The sequence below is a fragment of the Anopheles funestus genome, assembly GCF_943734845.2.
Source record: "Anopheles funestus chromosome X unlocalized genomic scaffold, idAnoFuneDA-416_04 X_unloc_35, whole genome shotgun sequence".
NCBI lineage: Eukaryota > Metazoa > Arthropoda > Insecta > Diptera > Culicidae > Anopheles > Anopheles funestus.
This window is the reverse complement of record NW_026045160.1, coordinates 290,001-304,881: the sequence shown is the minus strand read 5'-3', so window position 1 is coordinate 304,881 and position 14,881 is coordinate 290,001.

Below are 14,881 nucleotides of genomic sequence, written 5' to 3'. Positions count from 1 at the left end.
CAATTGGCCTAAGTTGGCCAAAAGTACCGCCAAGTAGCACCATAGAGGCCCGAGTAGAGCGAAATGTGGGCCAAATTGAACATTTGAAAATTTTTACAAGTCCAGAAAATTTTCTAAGTCCAGAAAATTTTCTAAGTCCAAAGAGTTGGACAAATTTCCTTAGGCCCAAAGGTTGCACTGAATGTTCCTAAGTTGGCCATCAGTACCCATGAAGTATAGCGAAGGTTCACCCGAAAGACACAATACGCCCTAAAGTACCCACAGAGTACCCACAAGTTGCACCCAATTGGCCTAAGTTGGCCAGAAGTACCGACAAGTACCACCATAGAAGCCCGAGTAGAGCGAAATGTGGGCCAAAGTACCGAGTAGTTGCCACAAATGCCCAAATGGATACCAAAATGTGGTACCAAGTACCTAACTGTTGCAACAAATGCTAGCTTTCTGAGCAAAAGCTGTGGACCAATTTCGTAGAAGAACCGCCTAGGCGAAAAGGCAAAAATCGCCGAAGCTGGCCCGCTCGCAGAGCTCGCGGGCCAGGAGATACTCATAGGGCGATTTACTAGAGTGGGGAACTTGAGAATTTTTGTGTCCGAGACTTTGGGCAACTTCGCGGCCGCCCCCTTAAAGTAAAAGATTTTCTCTGGGTGCCTAAAATTCGCAATTCCCGCAAAGTCGGGAAGACGTTAAAGTTTTTGCCCAAAAAATGGCCATCGATTTAAGGTGATTTTCCAATAAGAAAATGCTTCCTATTTTGAATTTTTTCGAATATTTCCTAAACTAAGCGTCGGAGCACATGGCCGTGGAGGAACTTTTGGTAGCTTTTGGCAAGGGCTATCGGATGAAATAATAAGAAAGGCCATCAGAGCGATATTGGATTAATGCGGGCTCATAAACGCACCTGAGAAGTGAAAATTGGTACCTTGCACGCAGGATGCAAGAAATGCTTGAGTGTTAACCATCATCGGTACCAAGTACCTAGGTTATATCGAGTGCGTAGATGGAAGTCGGTACCAAAGGGAAACCTTCCTAGGCTAGGTGCACGCAAGTGAGTATGGATCGATCAGTAGAAAGATGGGAAGCCATAGGAAACCTTCCTAGGCTAGGTGCACGCAAGTGAGTATGGATCGATCAGTAGAAAGATGGGAAGCCCAAGGAAACCTTCCTAGGCTAGGTGCACGCAAGTGAGTATGGATCGATCAGTAGAAAGATGGGAAGCCATAGGAAACCTTCCTAGGCTAGGTGCACGCAAGTGAGTATGGATCGATCAGTAGAAAGATGGGAAGCCCAAGGAAACCTTCCTAGGCTAGGTGCACGCAAGTGAGTATGGATCGATCAGTAGAAAGATGGGAAGCCCAAGGAAACCTTCCTAGGCTAGGTGCACGCAAGTGAGTATGGATCGATCAGTAGAAAGATGGGAAGCCATAGGAAACCTTCCTAGGCTAGGTGCACGCAAGTGAGTATGGATCGATCAGTAGAAAGATGGGAAGCCCAAGGAAACCTTCCTAGGCTAGGTGCACGCAAGTGAGTATGGATCGATCAGTAGAAAGATGGGAAGCCCAAGGAAACCTTCCTAGGCTAGGTGCACGCAAGTGAGTATGGATCGATCAGTAGAAAGATGGGAAGCCATAGGAAACCTTCCTAGGCTAGGTGCACGCAAGTGAGTATGGATCGATCAGTAGAAAGATGGGAAGCCAAAGGAAACCTTCCTAGGCTAGGTGCACGCAAGTGAGTATGGATCGATCAGTAGAAAGATGGGAAGCCATAGGAAACCTTCCTAGGCTAGGTGCACGCAAGTGAGTATGGATCGATCAGTAGAAAGATGGGAAGCCATAGGAAACCTTCCTAGGCTAGGTGCACGCAAGTGAGTATGGATCGATCAGTAGAAAGATGGGAAGCCATAGGAAACCTTCCTAGGCTAGGTGCACGCAAGTGAGTATGGATCGATCAGTAGAAAGATGGGAAGCCCAAGGAAACCTTCCTAGGCTAGGTGCACGCAAGTGAGTATGGATCGATCAGTAGAAAGATGGGAAGCCCAAGGAAACCTTCCTAGGCTAGGTGCACGCAAGTGAGTATGGATCGATCAGTAGAAAGATGGGAAGCCATAGGAAACCTTCCTAGGCTAGGTGCACGCAAGTGAGTATGGATCGATCAGTAGAAAGATGGGAAGCCCAAGGAAACCTTCCTAGGCTAGGTGCACGCAAGTGAGTATGGATCGATCAGTAGAAAGATGGGAAGCCCAAGGAAACCTTCCTAGGCTAGGTGCACGCAAGTGAGTATGGATCGATCAGTAGAAAGATGGGAAGCCATAGGAAACCTTCCTAGGCTAGGTGCACGCAAGTGAGTATGGATCGATCAGTAGAAAGATGGGAAGCCCAAGGAAACCTTCCTAGGCTAGGTGCACGCAAGTGAGTATGGATCGATCAGTAGAAAGATGGGAAGCCCAAGGAAACCTTCCTAGGCTAGGTGCACGCAAGTGAGTATGGATCGATCAGTAGAAAGATGGGAAGCCATAGGAAACCTTCCTAGGCTAGGTGCACGCAAGTGAGTATGGATCGATCAGTAGAAAGATGGGAAGCCATAGGAAACCTTCCTAGGCTAGGTGCACGCAAGTGAGTATGGATCGATCAGTAGAAAGATGGGAAGCCATAGGAAACCTTCCTAGGCTAGGTGCACGCAAGTGAGTATGGATCGATCAGTAGAAAGATGGGAAGCCCAAGGAAACCTTCCTAGGCTAGGTGCACGCAAGTGAGTATGGATCGATCAGTAGAAAGATGGGAAGCCATAGGAAACCTTCCTAGGCTAGGTGCACGCAAGTGAGTATGGATCGATCAGTAGAAAGATGGGAAGCCCAAGGAAACCTTCCTAGGCTAGGTGCACGCAAGTGAGTATGGATCGATCAGTAGAAAGATGGGAAGCCCAAGGAAACCTTCCTAGGCTAGGTGCACGCAAGTGAGTATGGATCGATCAGTAGAAAGATGGGAAGCCATAGGAAACCTTCCTAGGCTAGGTGCACGCAAGTGAGTATGGATCGATCAGTAGAAAGATGGGAAGCCCAAGGAAACCTTCCTAGGCTAGGTGCACGCAAGTGAGTATGGATCGATCAGTAGAAAGATGGGAAGCCCAAGGAAACCTTCCTAGGCTAGGTGCACGCAAGTGAGTATGGATCGATCAGTAGAAAGATGGGAAGCCATAGGAAACCTTCCTAGGCTAGGTGCACGCAAGTGAGTATGGATCGATCAGTAGAAAGATGGGAAGCCCAAGGAAACCTTCCTAGGCTAGGTGCACGCAAGTGAGTATGGATCGATCAGTAGAAAGATGGGAAGCCATAGGAAACCTTCCTAGGCTAGGTGCACGCAAGTGAGTATGGATCGATCAGTAGAAAGATGGGAAGCCATAGGAAACCTTCCTAGGCTAGGTGCACGCAAGTGAGTATGGATCGATCAGTAGAAAGATGGGAAGCCATAGGAAACCTTCCTAGGCTAGGTGCACGCAAGTGAGTATGGATCGATCAGTAGAAAGATGGGAAGCCCAAGGAAACCTTCCTAGGCTAGGTGCACGCAAGTGAGTATGGATCGATCAGTAGAAAGATGGGAAGCCCAAGGAAACCTTCCTAGGCTAGGTGCACGCAAGTGAGTATGGATCGATCAGTAGAAAGATGGGAAGCCATAGGAAACCTTCCTAGGCTAGGTGCACGCAAGTGAGTATGGATCGATCAGTAGAAAGTGGGAAGCCCATTACCAAATGCCCTAGTGAAAACCGTAAACGAATATCATGAACCGATAAGGAGCACCAAATGCCCTAGTGAAGACCGTAAACGAATATCATGAACCGAGAAGTAGCAACGAATGCCTGAAAAAGTACCAAGTCCTCGGTATAGAGTAACGAGAGTTAACCGCCGTGATGTATGCAATGTGGGCAGCCATTGCATGGGTTCTGGACTTGGTTCGCGAATAACTTTTTTGCTAGACATCGGACAAAGTTGACGTGGAAGAACGAAATGTAGCAGTTGATGCCACCTATCCAAAACTTTTTCAAGATTGAAGATCCGATCGATACAGCCTGAGTTATAGGCAAAAGTTGGTGCAAAAACGAGCATTTTTAATGGTGAAAAATCGGTACTCCTCGAATAGCTCCTGTTGGAAGCATCGGACCACATGGTCGTGGAGGAACATATTGTAGCGCGCGGTGTCAAGTATCGACACCCAAAACCGCATGTCCGATGGACGGAAAATGACCAAGTTATAGTGAAAACTTGGTTGCACCAAATTCCCGAAGAAGTGCAACGAGAAGGTGAATGCGATGGTTGTTCGTCGAATAGCTCCGGCCACAGACATGGTAGCGATTAGTGGTGCATGGAAGAAATCTAGCCACAAGTGCCATCTACCCATGGCCAGAAGAAAGTGTGGCCATATCTTGGATACCGGCGGAGCTATGGGGCAAATATGGGCCAAAAATGGTGCAAGTTGGACCAAAAATCCGAAAAAGTACCTAGGTAAATGCGATGGTTGTTCGTCGAATAGCTCCGGCCACAGACATGGTAGCGATTAGTGGTGCATGGAAGAAATCTAGCCACAAGTGCCATCTACCCATGGCCAGAAGAAAGTGTGGCGCTATCTTGGATACCGGCGGAGCTATGGGGCAAATATGGGCCAAAAATGGTGAAGTTGGACCAAAAATCCGACCAAGTGCGCGAGGCGCTTTCGTGAATAGCTCCGGCCACAGACATGGTAGCGATTAGTGGTGCATGGAAGAAATCTAGCCACAAGTGCCATCTACCCATGGCCAGAAGAAAGTGTGGCCATATCTTGGATACCGGCGGAGCTATGGGGCAAATATGGGCCAAAAATGGTGCAAGTTGGACCAAAAATCCGACCAAGTGCGCGAGGCGCTTTCGTGAATAGCTCCGGCCACAGACATGGTAGCGATTAGTGGTGCATGGAAGAAATCTAGCCACAAGTGCCATCTACCCATGGCCAGAACAAAGTGTGGCCATATCTTGGATACCGGCGGAGCTATGGGGCAAATACGGGCCAACAATGGTGCCAGGTGGACCAAAAATCCGACCAAGTGCGCGAGGCGCTTTCGTGAATAGCTCCGGCCACAGACATGGTAGCGATTAGTGGTGCATGGAAGAAATCTAGCCACAAGTGCCATCTACCCATGGCCAGAAGAAAGTGTGGCCATATCTTGGATACCGGCGGAGCTATGGGGCAAATATGGGCCAAAAATGGTGCAAGTTGGACCAAAAATCCGAAAAAGTACCTAGGTAAATGCGATGGTTGTTCGTCGAATAGCTCCGGCCAGAGACATGGTAGCGATTAGTGGTGCATGGAAGAAATCTAGCCACAAGTGCCATCTACCCATGGCCAGAACAAAGTGTGGCCATATCTTGGATACCGGCGGAGCTATGGGGCAAATACGGGCCAACAATGGTGCCAGGTGGACCAAAAATCCGACCAAGTGCGCGAGGCGCTTTCGTGAATAGCTCCGGCCACAGACATGGTAGCGATTAGTGGTGCATGGAAGAAATCTAGCCACAAGTGCCATCTACCCATGGCCAGAACAAAGTGTGGCCATATCTTGGATACCGGCGGAGCTATGGGGCAAATACGGGCCAAAAATGGTGCAAGTTGGACCAAAAATCCGAAAAAGTACCTAGGTAAATGCGATGGTTGTTCGTCGAATAGCTCCGGCCACAGACATGGTAGCGATTAGTGGTGCATGGAAGAAATCTAGCCACAAGTGCCATCTACCCATGGCCAGAAGAAAGTGTGGCCATATCTTGGATACCGGCGGAGCTATGGGGCAAATATGGGCCAAAAATGGTGCAAGTTGGACCAAAAATCCGACCAAGTGCGCGAGGCGCTTTCGTGAATAGCTCCGGCCACAGACATGGTAGCGATTAGTGGTGCATGGAAGAAATCTAGCCACAAGTGCCATCTACCCATGGCCAGAAGAAAGTGTGGCCATATCTTGGATACCGGCGGAGCTATGGGGCAAATATGGGCCAAAAATGGGTAAAATTGTACGGTCCAAAGCCAAGGGTAAATTGTTTTATTCCTCTAATAACTTCTAGCACAGACATTGAATCGGTTGGTGATGTATGGATGAAATGTAGCAAACAGTTGGAACTACCCATAAAATCTTAAAGATTGACGATCCAATGTATAGAACCGGAGTAATGTGCGATACTTGGTGAAAAATCGAGTGAAAAATTAGCTATAAACTGTTTTTGGCCCATAACTCGAATACTAGACATCGGAAGGGGGGGTCGTAGAACGATTTTTTGTTGCCCTATCGATTCCCTATCGAACGAGCAAAAGTTGTTTTTTTGACCAAAAAGTACCCCCACTCTAGTAAAATTGGCCTGATTTTACTAGTCCCCGGTACCCGTACAGGCAAAATGAGCAAAATGCTCAAGTATGAATGGTTTTTGGCCCATAACTCGAATACTAGACGTCGCAGGGGGGTGTCGTGGAACAATTTTTGGTAGCCCTTGAAATTATCTATCGAATGACATATACTTGATTTTTGGCCAAAAAGTTCCCTAGACTAGTAAAAATCGCATCATTTTACTAGAGTCGGGTACCCTGGACGAAAAACCGCTATAGTTGCGGTTTTTGGCTAATAACTCGAATACTAGACGTCGGAGGGGGGTGTCGTGGAACAATTTTTGGTAGCCCTTGAAATTTTCTATCGAATGACATATACTTGATTTTTGGCCAAAAAGTTCCCTAGACTAGTAAAAATCGCATCATTTTACTAGAGTCGGGTACCCTGGACGAAAAACCGCTATAATTGCGGTTTTTGGCTAATAACTCGAATACTAGACGTCGCAGGGGGGTGTCGTGGAACAATTTTTGGTAGCCCTTGAAATTATCTATCGAATGACATATACTTGATTTTTGGCCAAAAAGTTCCCTAGACTAGTAAAAATCGCATCATTTTACTAGAGTCGGGTACCCTGGACGAAAAACCGCTATAGTTGCGGTTTTTGGCTAATAACTCGAATACTAGGCGTCGGAGGGGGGTGCCGTGGAACAATTTTTGGTAGCCCTTGAAATTATCTATCGAATGACATATACTTGATTTTTTGACCAAAAAGTTCCTAGACTAGTAAAAATCGCATCATTTTACTAGAGTCGGGTACCCTGAACGAAAAATCGCTCAAGTGATGGTTTTTGGCCAATAACTCGAATACTAGACGTCGGAGGGGGGTGCCGTAGAACAATTTTTTGTAGCCCTTGAAATTACCTTTCGAATGATATATAGTGGTTTTTTGGTCAAACAGTGACCCCGAGACTAGTAACCCTCCATACACAAAACCGCCTACAAAAACTTTGTTTTGAAAAATTTTGAAAAGTTCAAAAAAATTTTTTTTTCAAAAACTACTAAAACGTGATAAGAACTTACTATAGACCATGAAAAGTGATATCCGATGATAATTTGCAAAAGTTGGTAACTAGTAAAAAATTTCACTTTTTTACTAGAGTCGGTGCAACGAGAAAAAAAAAGTCCGTGATGGAGAAAAATGGCACGTTTTCCACGCCTGTACGCTTTCGTTTTCTATATAGGGGGTAGGTGAGCCAGAAGCATGAATTTGACTGAGTACGTATCTTTATGAATTGGGCCCTTCTAAATCGATTGAGACTACCCCCAGGACGATCGGACGACTGCTTCTGGCTCAAAATGTGGTTTTTAGATTTTGATCGTCAATTATGAGAGAAAAAATCGATTAGAAGTAAAGATACGAAATGCTTGGTCTAAGTTGGGAAACGACTTCGGATATTTATTGGACGTTGTCGTAGAAGGTCCGAGGACCAAGGAAAAGTGATTTCCAAGTGGATTTATGCACTATTAGTCGATGGTAAGATGTGAAATTAGTAGAACTTACCATACAGTTTGCGAAGTTGAAGCAATCGGTTGGTGAATATGGTACTGTCTGTCCAATTTGGTGGTTCGGAATGAGTGAAACGATGTTGATGATGGATAGACGTTCCGATTGCCCCCGATCGGGGAACATATAGTGGTCTTTAAGGTCCAAGTACCTATGTTTTGGTAAGCAGAACTGAGAGTTAAAGGATGAAAGTCGGCCATTCCTAATATCATCCTATCGGTGGTTCGCGAGTTGTTTGAGGACCGGAGCAGCTCGCGATGAAACGGTCCTAGGGTATTGGTTATCCATCCAAGGAAGAGTAAATGCGATCCTAGATGTGTGTCGTTGGCCGTTCTACCGGTATCGCCTATCGATGAGATATCGACGGGCATGCCTTACTCGAAAGTTGAATTCTAGGATCGATGGTCAAACAGACCTATGAGCGATAAACCAAACTGAACACGTATTGATGTCGGCTTTTCCTATCATTTGATGCCGCAGGTTGTTTAGGGACCGGAGCAACTTGCGGCCGAGACGGTCCCCGGGGGTTTCTTTCTCCAAGGAGTGGAAACTATTAAGCAAGAGTTGTAGCAAGATACGATCCTCTGATGTGTCGTTGGCCGTTCATGCGGTATCGCCTGTCGATGAGATATCGATGGGCATGCCTTACTCTACCGACCTTCTAATTGAGAGTATTAATCAGGGATCGATGGTCAAACAAGACCAATGAGCGATAAACCAAACTGAACACGTATTGATGTCGGCTTTTCCTATCATTTGATGCCGCAGGTTGTTTAGGGACCGGAGCAGCTTGCGGCCGAGACGGTCCCCGGGGGTTTCTTTCTCAAAGGAGAAGAAACGATTAAGCAAAAGTTGTAGCAAGATACGATCCTCTGATGTGTCGTTGGCCGTTCAAGCGGTATCGCCTGTCGATGAGATATCGATGGGCATGCCTTACTCTCCCGACTGGATTACTGAGAGTTTAATCAGGGATCGATGGTCAAACAGACCAATGAGCGATAAACCAAACTGAACACGTATTGATGTCGGCATTTCCTATCATTTGTCGCAGGTTGTTTAGGGACCGGAGCAGCTTGCGACCGAGACGGTCCCCGGGGGTTTCTTTCTCTAAGGAGTGGAAACGATTAAGCAAAAGTCGTAGCAATAATCGATCACCTGATGTGTCGTTGGCCGTTCTTGCGGTATCGCCTGTCGATGAGATATCGATGGGCATGCCTTACTCTCCTGACTGTTTAATTGAGAGTTATAATCAGGGATCGATGGTCAAAAAGACCTATGAGCGATAAACCAAACTGAACACGTGTTGATGTCGGCATTTCCTATCATTTGTCGCAGGTTGTTTAGGGACCGGAGCAGCTTGCGACCGAGACGGTCCCTTCCCGAAAGATGGTGAACCGAGTCGTCTGGCGTAAAAACCGGACGACTCGAAAGGGCTTGACCCTTTCAAGTGAGCGATAATCACATTCTACGCTCAGTTCGACAGCTACAAGGCAATCACTCGCTATGTTCAGAGCTAATACATGCAACATGCCGGCATTGTTTCCACCGACGCATGGATTCAAGACTGGTGCACTTATTAGTTAAACCGTTCGCCTCCGGGTGTTTCGAGTTCAAGTCTGGATGAGGATTGATCTTGCTGGTAATAGCTTGAGCCCCTGAATAAGGGGTCGAAGCGTACATCTTGAGACCATGTACAACATATTACCAAATCGGCACCATGGGTTCGGGTGCAAGTGATGTAACCGTGAAAGATGTTGAGCAGCCCAACATCGGTTTACACACGCATAATAGGAAGGCAGCGCTGTCGACTGGTCAGTCGTGTAAGAAGTGTGCATTATCGATCACAAATATATTGGTGATCTGTAGGTTGCGCATACACCATGCCCGGTGTAAAGTGCCGTGGTCCCCCCCGGGGGGCTGCATCAAACCGTTCGCCACGCGAACTACCCAATGGAACGAACTCTATGCATTTAATAAGAAGAAGAGATGATAATGAAACACGGTCGATTTAAGAGTTGAAAACGTTGAAATACCTATAAGCAAGTCTTAAGTTGGTGGTGACCGTTACGCCCCAACAAATTGGTGCCTTACCCTACACCAAAGAGCCATTCAACATGGTTCAAGTGAGCGATAATCACGCTCTACGCTCAGTATGACAGCTGCAAGGCAATCACTCGCTAAGTTCAGAGCTAATACATGCAACACGCCGGCATTGTTTCCACCGACGCATGGATTCAAGACTGGTGCACTTATTAGTTAAACCGTTCGCCTGCGGGTGTTTCGAGTTCAAGTCTGGATGAGGATTGTTCTTGCTGGTAATAGCTTGAGCCCCTGAATAAGGGGCCGAAGCGTACATCTTGAGAGTAAATGTACAACATATTACCAAATCGGCACCGTGGGTTCTGGTGCAAGTGATGTAACCATGAAAGATGTTGAGCAGCCCAACATCGGTTTACACACGCATAAGGGGTTTATTGTTATCTGTAGGTTGCGCATACACCATACCCGGTGTAAAGTGCCGTGGTCCCCCAGGGGGCTGCATCAAAACGTTCGCCATGCGAACTACCCAATGGAACGAACTCGATGTATTGAAAGAGATGAACAATTAATAGCGAGAATAGGGGCCCGGAAGCAATTCCGCGGCCCTACGGTCGATTCAAGAGTTGAAACGTTGTACAATCGTGGATAGCACCTAGTGCTAATATGGTGAGAGATAATGTGTGAGGAAATTTAGTTTCCTAAAGTTTAGTTAGTGGTTTCCGTTGTGCCCTAACAAACTTAAAGTTGGTGGTGACCGTTACACCCCAACAAATTGGTGCCTTACCCAACACCAAAGAGCCATTCCATATGGTTCTAGAGAGAGAGAGTTGTGTGGAAATTTATTTCCCACTAAGCGAGTGTGTGTCTGTAGTGGAACGAATTCTGGTTGATCCTACCAGTAATATACGCTTGTCTCAAAGGTTAAGCCATGCATGTCTAAGTACAAACATAAATGAATGTGAAACCGCATAAGGCTCAGTATAACAGCTATAATTCACAAGATCATCCTACCACTAGTTACTTGGATAACTGTGGAAAATCCAGAGCTAATACATGCAACATGCCGGGACTGTTGCCCTCGCGGGTAGCTGAACTGGTGCACTTATTAGTTAAACCAATCGCCTCCGGGCGGCTTGAGTTGAAGTCTGGATAAGGACGCAGATCGTATGGTCGCTTGTCGACTGACGACAGATCTTTCAAATGTCTGCCCTATCAACTATTGATGGTAGTGTAGAGGACTACCATGGTTGCGACGGGTAACGGGGAATCAGGGTTCGATTCCGGAGAGGGAGCCTGAGAAATGGCTACCACATCCAAGGAAGGCAGCAGGCGCGTAAATTACCCAATCCCAGTACGGGGAGGTAGTGACGAGAAATAACAATATGGACCTCTCTAACGATGGTCCATAATTGGAATGAGTTGAGTATAAATCCTTCAACAAGGATCAAGTGGAGGGCAAGTCTGGTGCCAGCAGCCGCGGTAATTCCAGCTCCACTAGCGTATATTAAAGTTGTTGCGGTTAAAACGTTCGAAGTTGATTGCCCGTCCAGACACGTGACCGCCACGGGCGCCCGGTTACACGCCGGGGCCGTTCGTGCGCGCGCTCACGGCTGCGACTCACAATGGTGTACTTGGGCGTTACTCTGTGAACGAGTACCGTGCTACCGGTTAACTCCGGCACGGGCTCCTCATGGTGCTCAAGATACTCACATTTACCTTGAACAAATTAGAGTGCTCAAAGCAGGCTAAGACAAAGCGTCCGGCCCCCCCGTGGGGTTGGCGTTGGCCGAGAATAATCTTGCATGGAATAATGGAATATGACCTCGGTTTATACGATTTCGTTGGTTTGTCAGAAACCTAGAGGTAATGATTAACAGAAGTAGTTGGGGGCATTGGTATTACGGCGCGAGAGGTGAAATTCGTAGACCGTCGTAGGACCAACTGAAGCGAAAGCGTTTGCCATGGATGCTTTCTTTAATCAAGAACGAAAGTTAGAGGATCGAAGGCGATTAGATACCGCCCTAGTTCTAACCGTAAACGATGCCAATTAGCAATTGGGAGACGCTACCCCTATTCGGTGCTCTCAGTCGCTTCCGGGAAACCAAAATCGGGTTCCGGGGGAAGTATGGTTGCAAAGTTGAAACTTAAAGGAATTGACGGAAGGGCACCACAAGAAGTGGAGCTTGCGGCTTAATTTGACTCAACACGGGAAAATTTACCAGGTCCAAACTTATCGAGGTAAGACAGATTGATAGCTCTTTCTCAAATTTAAGGGTAGTGGTGCATGGCCGTTCTTAGTTCGTGGAATGATTTGTCTGGTTAATTCCGATAACGAACGTGACTCAAACATGCTAACTAGAACGCTGTCAGCAGTGCGCCTCCGGGCGCACCTGACGTTACAGCCGGGCGGCGCCTTCACGGGCGGTCGTCGGCTACGTTTGCCCTGCTTAGCGGGACAACTTGTGTTTAGCAAGCTGAGAATGAGCGATAACAGGTCCGTGATGCCCTTAGATGTTCTGGGCTGCACGCGTGCTACAATGTGGGTCGCAGCGTGTTCTCGCCAATAGGCGCCCCCATTCCGAGAGGAACGGGAAATCACTAAAATGCCCATCTAGTCGGGATTGGGGACTGCAACGGTCCCCATGAACCTGGAATTTCTAGTAAGCACTAGTCATTAGCTAGTGCTGATTACGTCCCTGCCCTTTGTACACACCGCCCGTCGCTACTACCGATGGATTATTTAGTGAGGTTTCTGGAGGCTTACCTTCCGCGGTTCCTTCGTGAGCTGCAGCTGGCATGGCTGAAGTTGACCGAACTTGATGATTTAGAGGAAGTAAAAGTCGTAACAAGGTTTCCGTAGGTGAACCTGCGGAAGGATCATTACTGATGATCGTCCGCGAGTGACCAACCATGGGCTGCCTTCGGTGTAGCTCGGTCGCTCGCTTGCTATGTGTCAGAATTTGTTGAAAGCCAACTCGTTCGTTGTACACTTTGATGGGTGACCATCACTGTGTCCCCGTGCCGAGCTAGATCTCCCCTAGCCGTAAGGCACTTGAACGCCCCTTCGACGACGAGTTGCATGTGTGTGGTATGTGTCAGAATCTGGTGAAGCTTTCTGCATGTGATGTGCCTTGTGTGGATCCGTGGCCATTGCATTGTGTCTGGTGCTTAGATACCCAGACACTTAGAACGCTTGCGCGGAAAGCAAACTCGATCGTTGTACACTTTGATGGGTGACCATCACTGTGTCTCCGTGCCGTGCTAGATCCCCCCTAGCCGTAAGGCACTTTGAACGCCCCTTCGACGACGAGTTACAAGAGTGTGGTATGTGTCATAATCTGGTGAAGCTTTCTGCATGTGATGTGCCTTGTGTGGATCCGTGGCCATTGCATTGTGTCTGGTGTGTAGGTACCCAGACACTTAGAACGCTTGCGCGGAAAGCAAACTCGATCGTTGTACACTTTGATGGGCAACCATCACTGTGTCTCCGTGCCGTGCTAGATCTCCCCTAGCCGTAAGGCACTTTGAACGCCCCTTCGACGACGAGTTACAAGAGTGTGGTATGTGTCATAATCTGGTGAAGCTTTCTGCATGTGATGTGCCTTGTGTGGATCCATGGCCATTGCATTGTGTCTGGTGTGTAGGTACCCAGACACTTAAGCAAACTCGATCGTTGTACACTTTGATGGGCGAGCATCACTGTGTCTCCGTGCCGTGTAAGAGCTCCCCTGGCCATCAGGCACTTGAAAGGTCCTTGGACGACGAGTTACAATAGTGGTGTGTTAGATACGTCAGATTACGGTGTCTACTACTGTGCAATACGTATCCGGCTACGGCACGGAACGAACGGGAACTGTGGTGCAGACAAACAAGAGTTAAGCCTATTAGTCATTAACTCTAAGGACGGGGCCATGGGGCGGTACACAAAGGATACGGATGAGCGAGTATGCAGGCCCAATACTCAATAGCTCGATCCGATCCAAGCACCTGAGTTGACTGCGGCGTCAGGTTAACCAATGTGCTAGATTCTATTTGGCCAGTAGAATCTTGTGTCTTATGCGATTTGATACCAAGACACCAGAACGAAAGTTAGTTGAAGAGTTATTAAACTCTTATGAAGTATGGTTGTGCAATCACAACTTATGACTTTAACCTATAAAGTGGATATGGACTTGCAATTATAACATGGAATCTCTACACACCCCATGAGCTCGATCCAATCCACGCACACGAGTTGCCTGAGTAGCGACAGGTATACCGATGTGCAATACGTATCCGGCCACGGCACGGAACGAACGGGAACTGTGGTGCAGACATACAAAGAGTTAAGCCTACTAGTCATTAACTCTAAGGACGGGGCCATGGGGCGGTACGCAAAGGATACGGATGAGCGAGTATGCAGGCCCAATACTCAATAGCTCGATCCGATCCAAGCACATGAGTTGACTGCGGCGCCAGGTTAACCAATGTGCTAGATTCTATTTGGCCAGTAGAATCTTGTGTCTTACGCGATTTGATACCAAGACACCAGAACGAAAGTTAGTTGAAGAGTGATTAAACTCTTATGAAGAATGGTTGTGCAATCACAACTTATGACTTTAACCTATAAAGTGGATATGGACTATCAATTATAACATGGGGCACACACCATGTTCTCGATCCAATCCACGCACACGAGTTGCCTGAGTAGCGACAGGTATACCGATGTGCAATACGTATCCGGCCATAGGCACGGAACGAACAGGAACTGTGGTGCAGACATACAAGGGCCATGGGGCGGTACGCAAAGGATACGGATGAGCGAGTATGCAGGCCCAATACTCAATAGCTCGATCCGATCCAAGCACATGAGTTGACTGCGGCGCCAGGTTAACCGATGTGCTAAGAGAGTTGTTCCTGGGCCTTCAAAGTGACTTCAAAACTATCTTAGCGAATGGTGGCCAT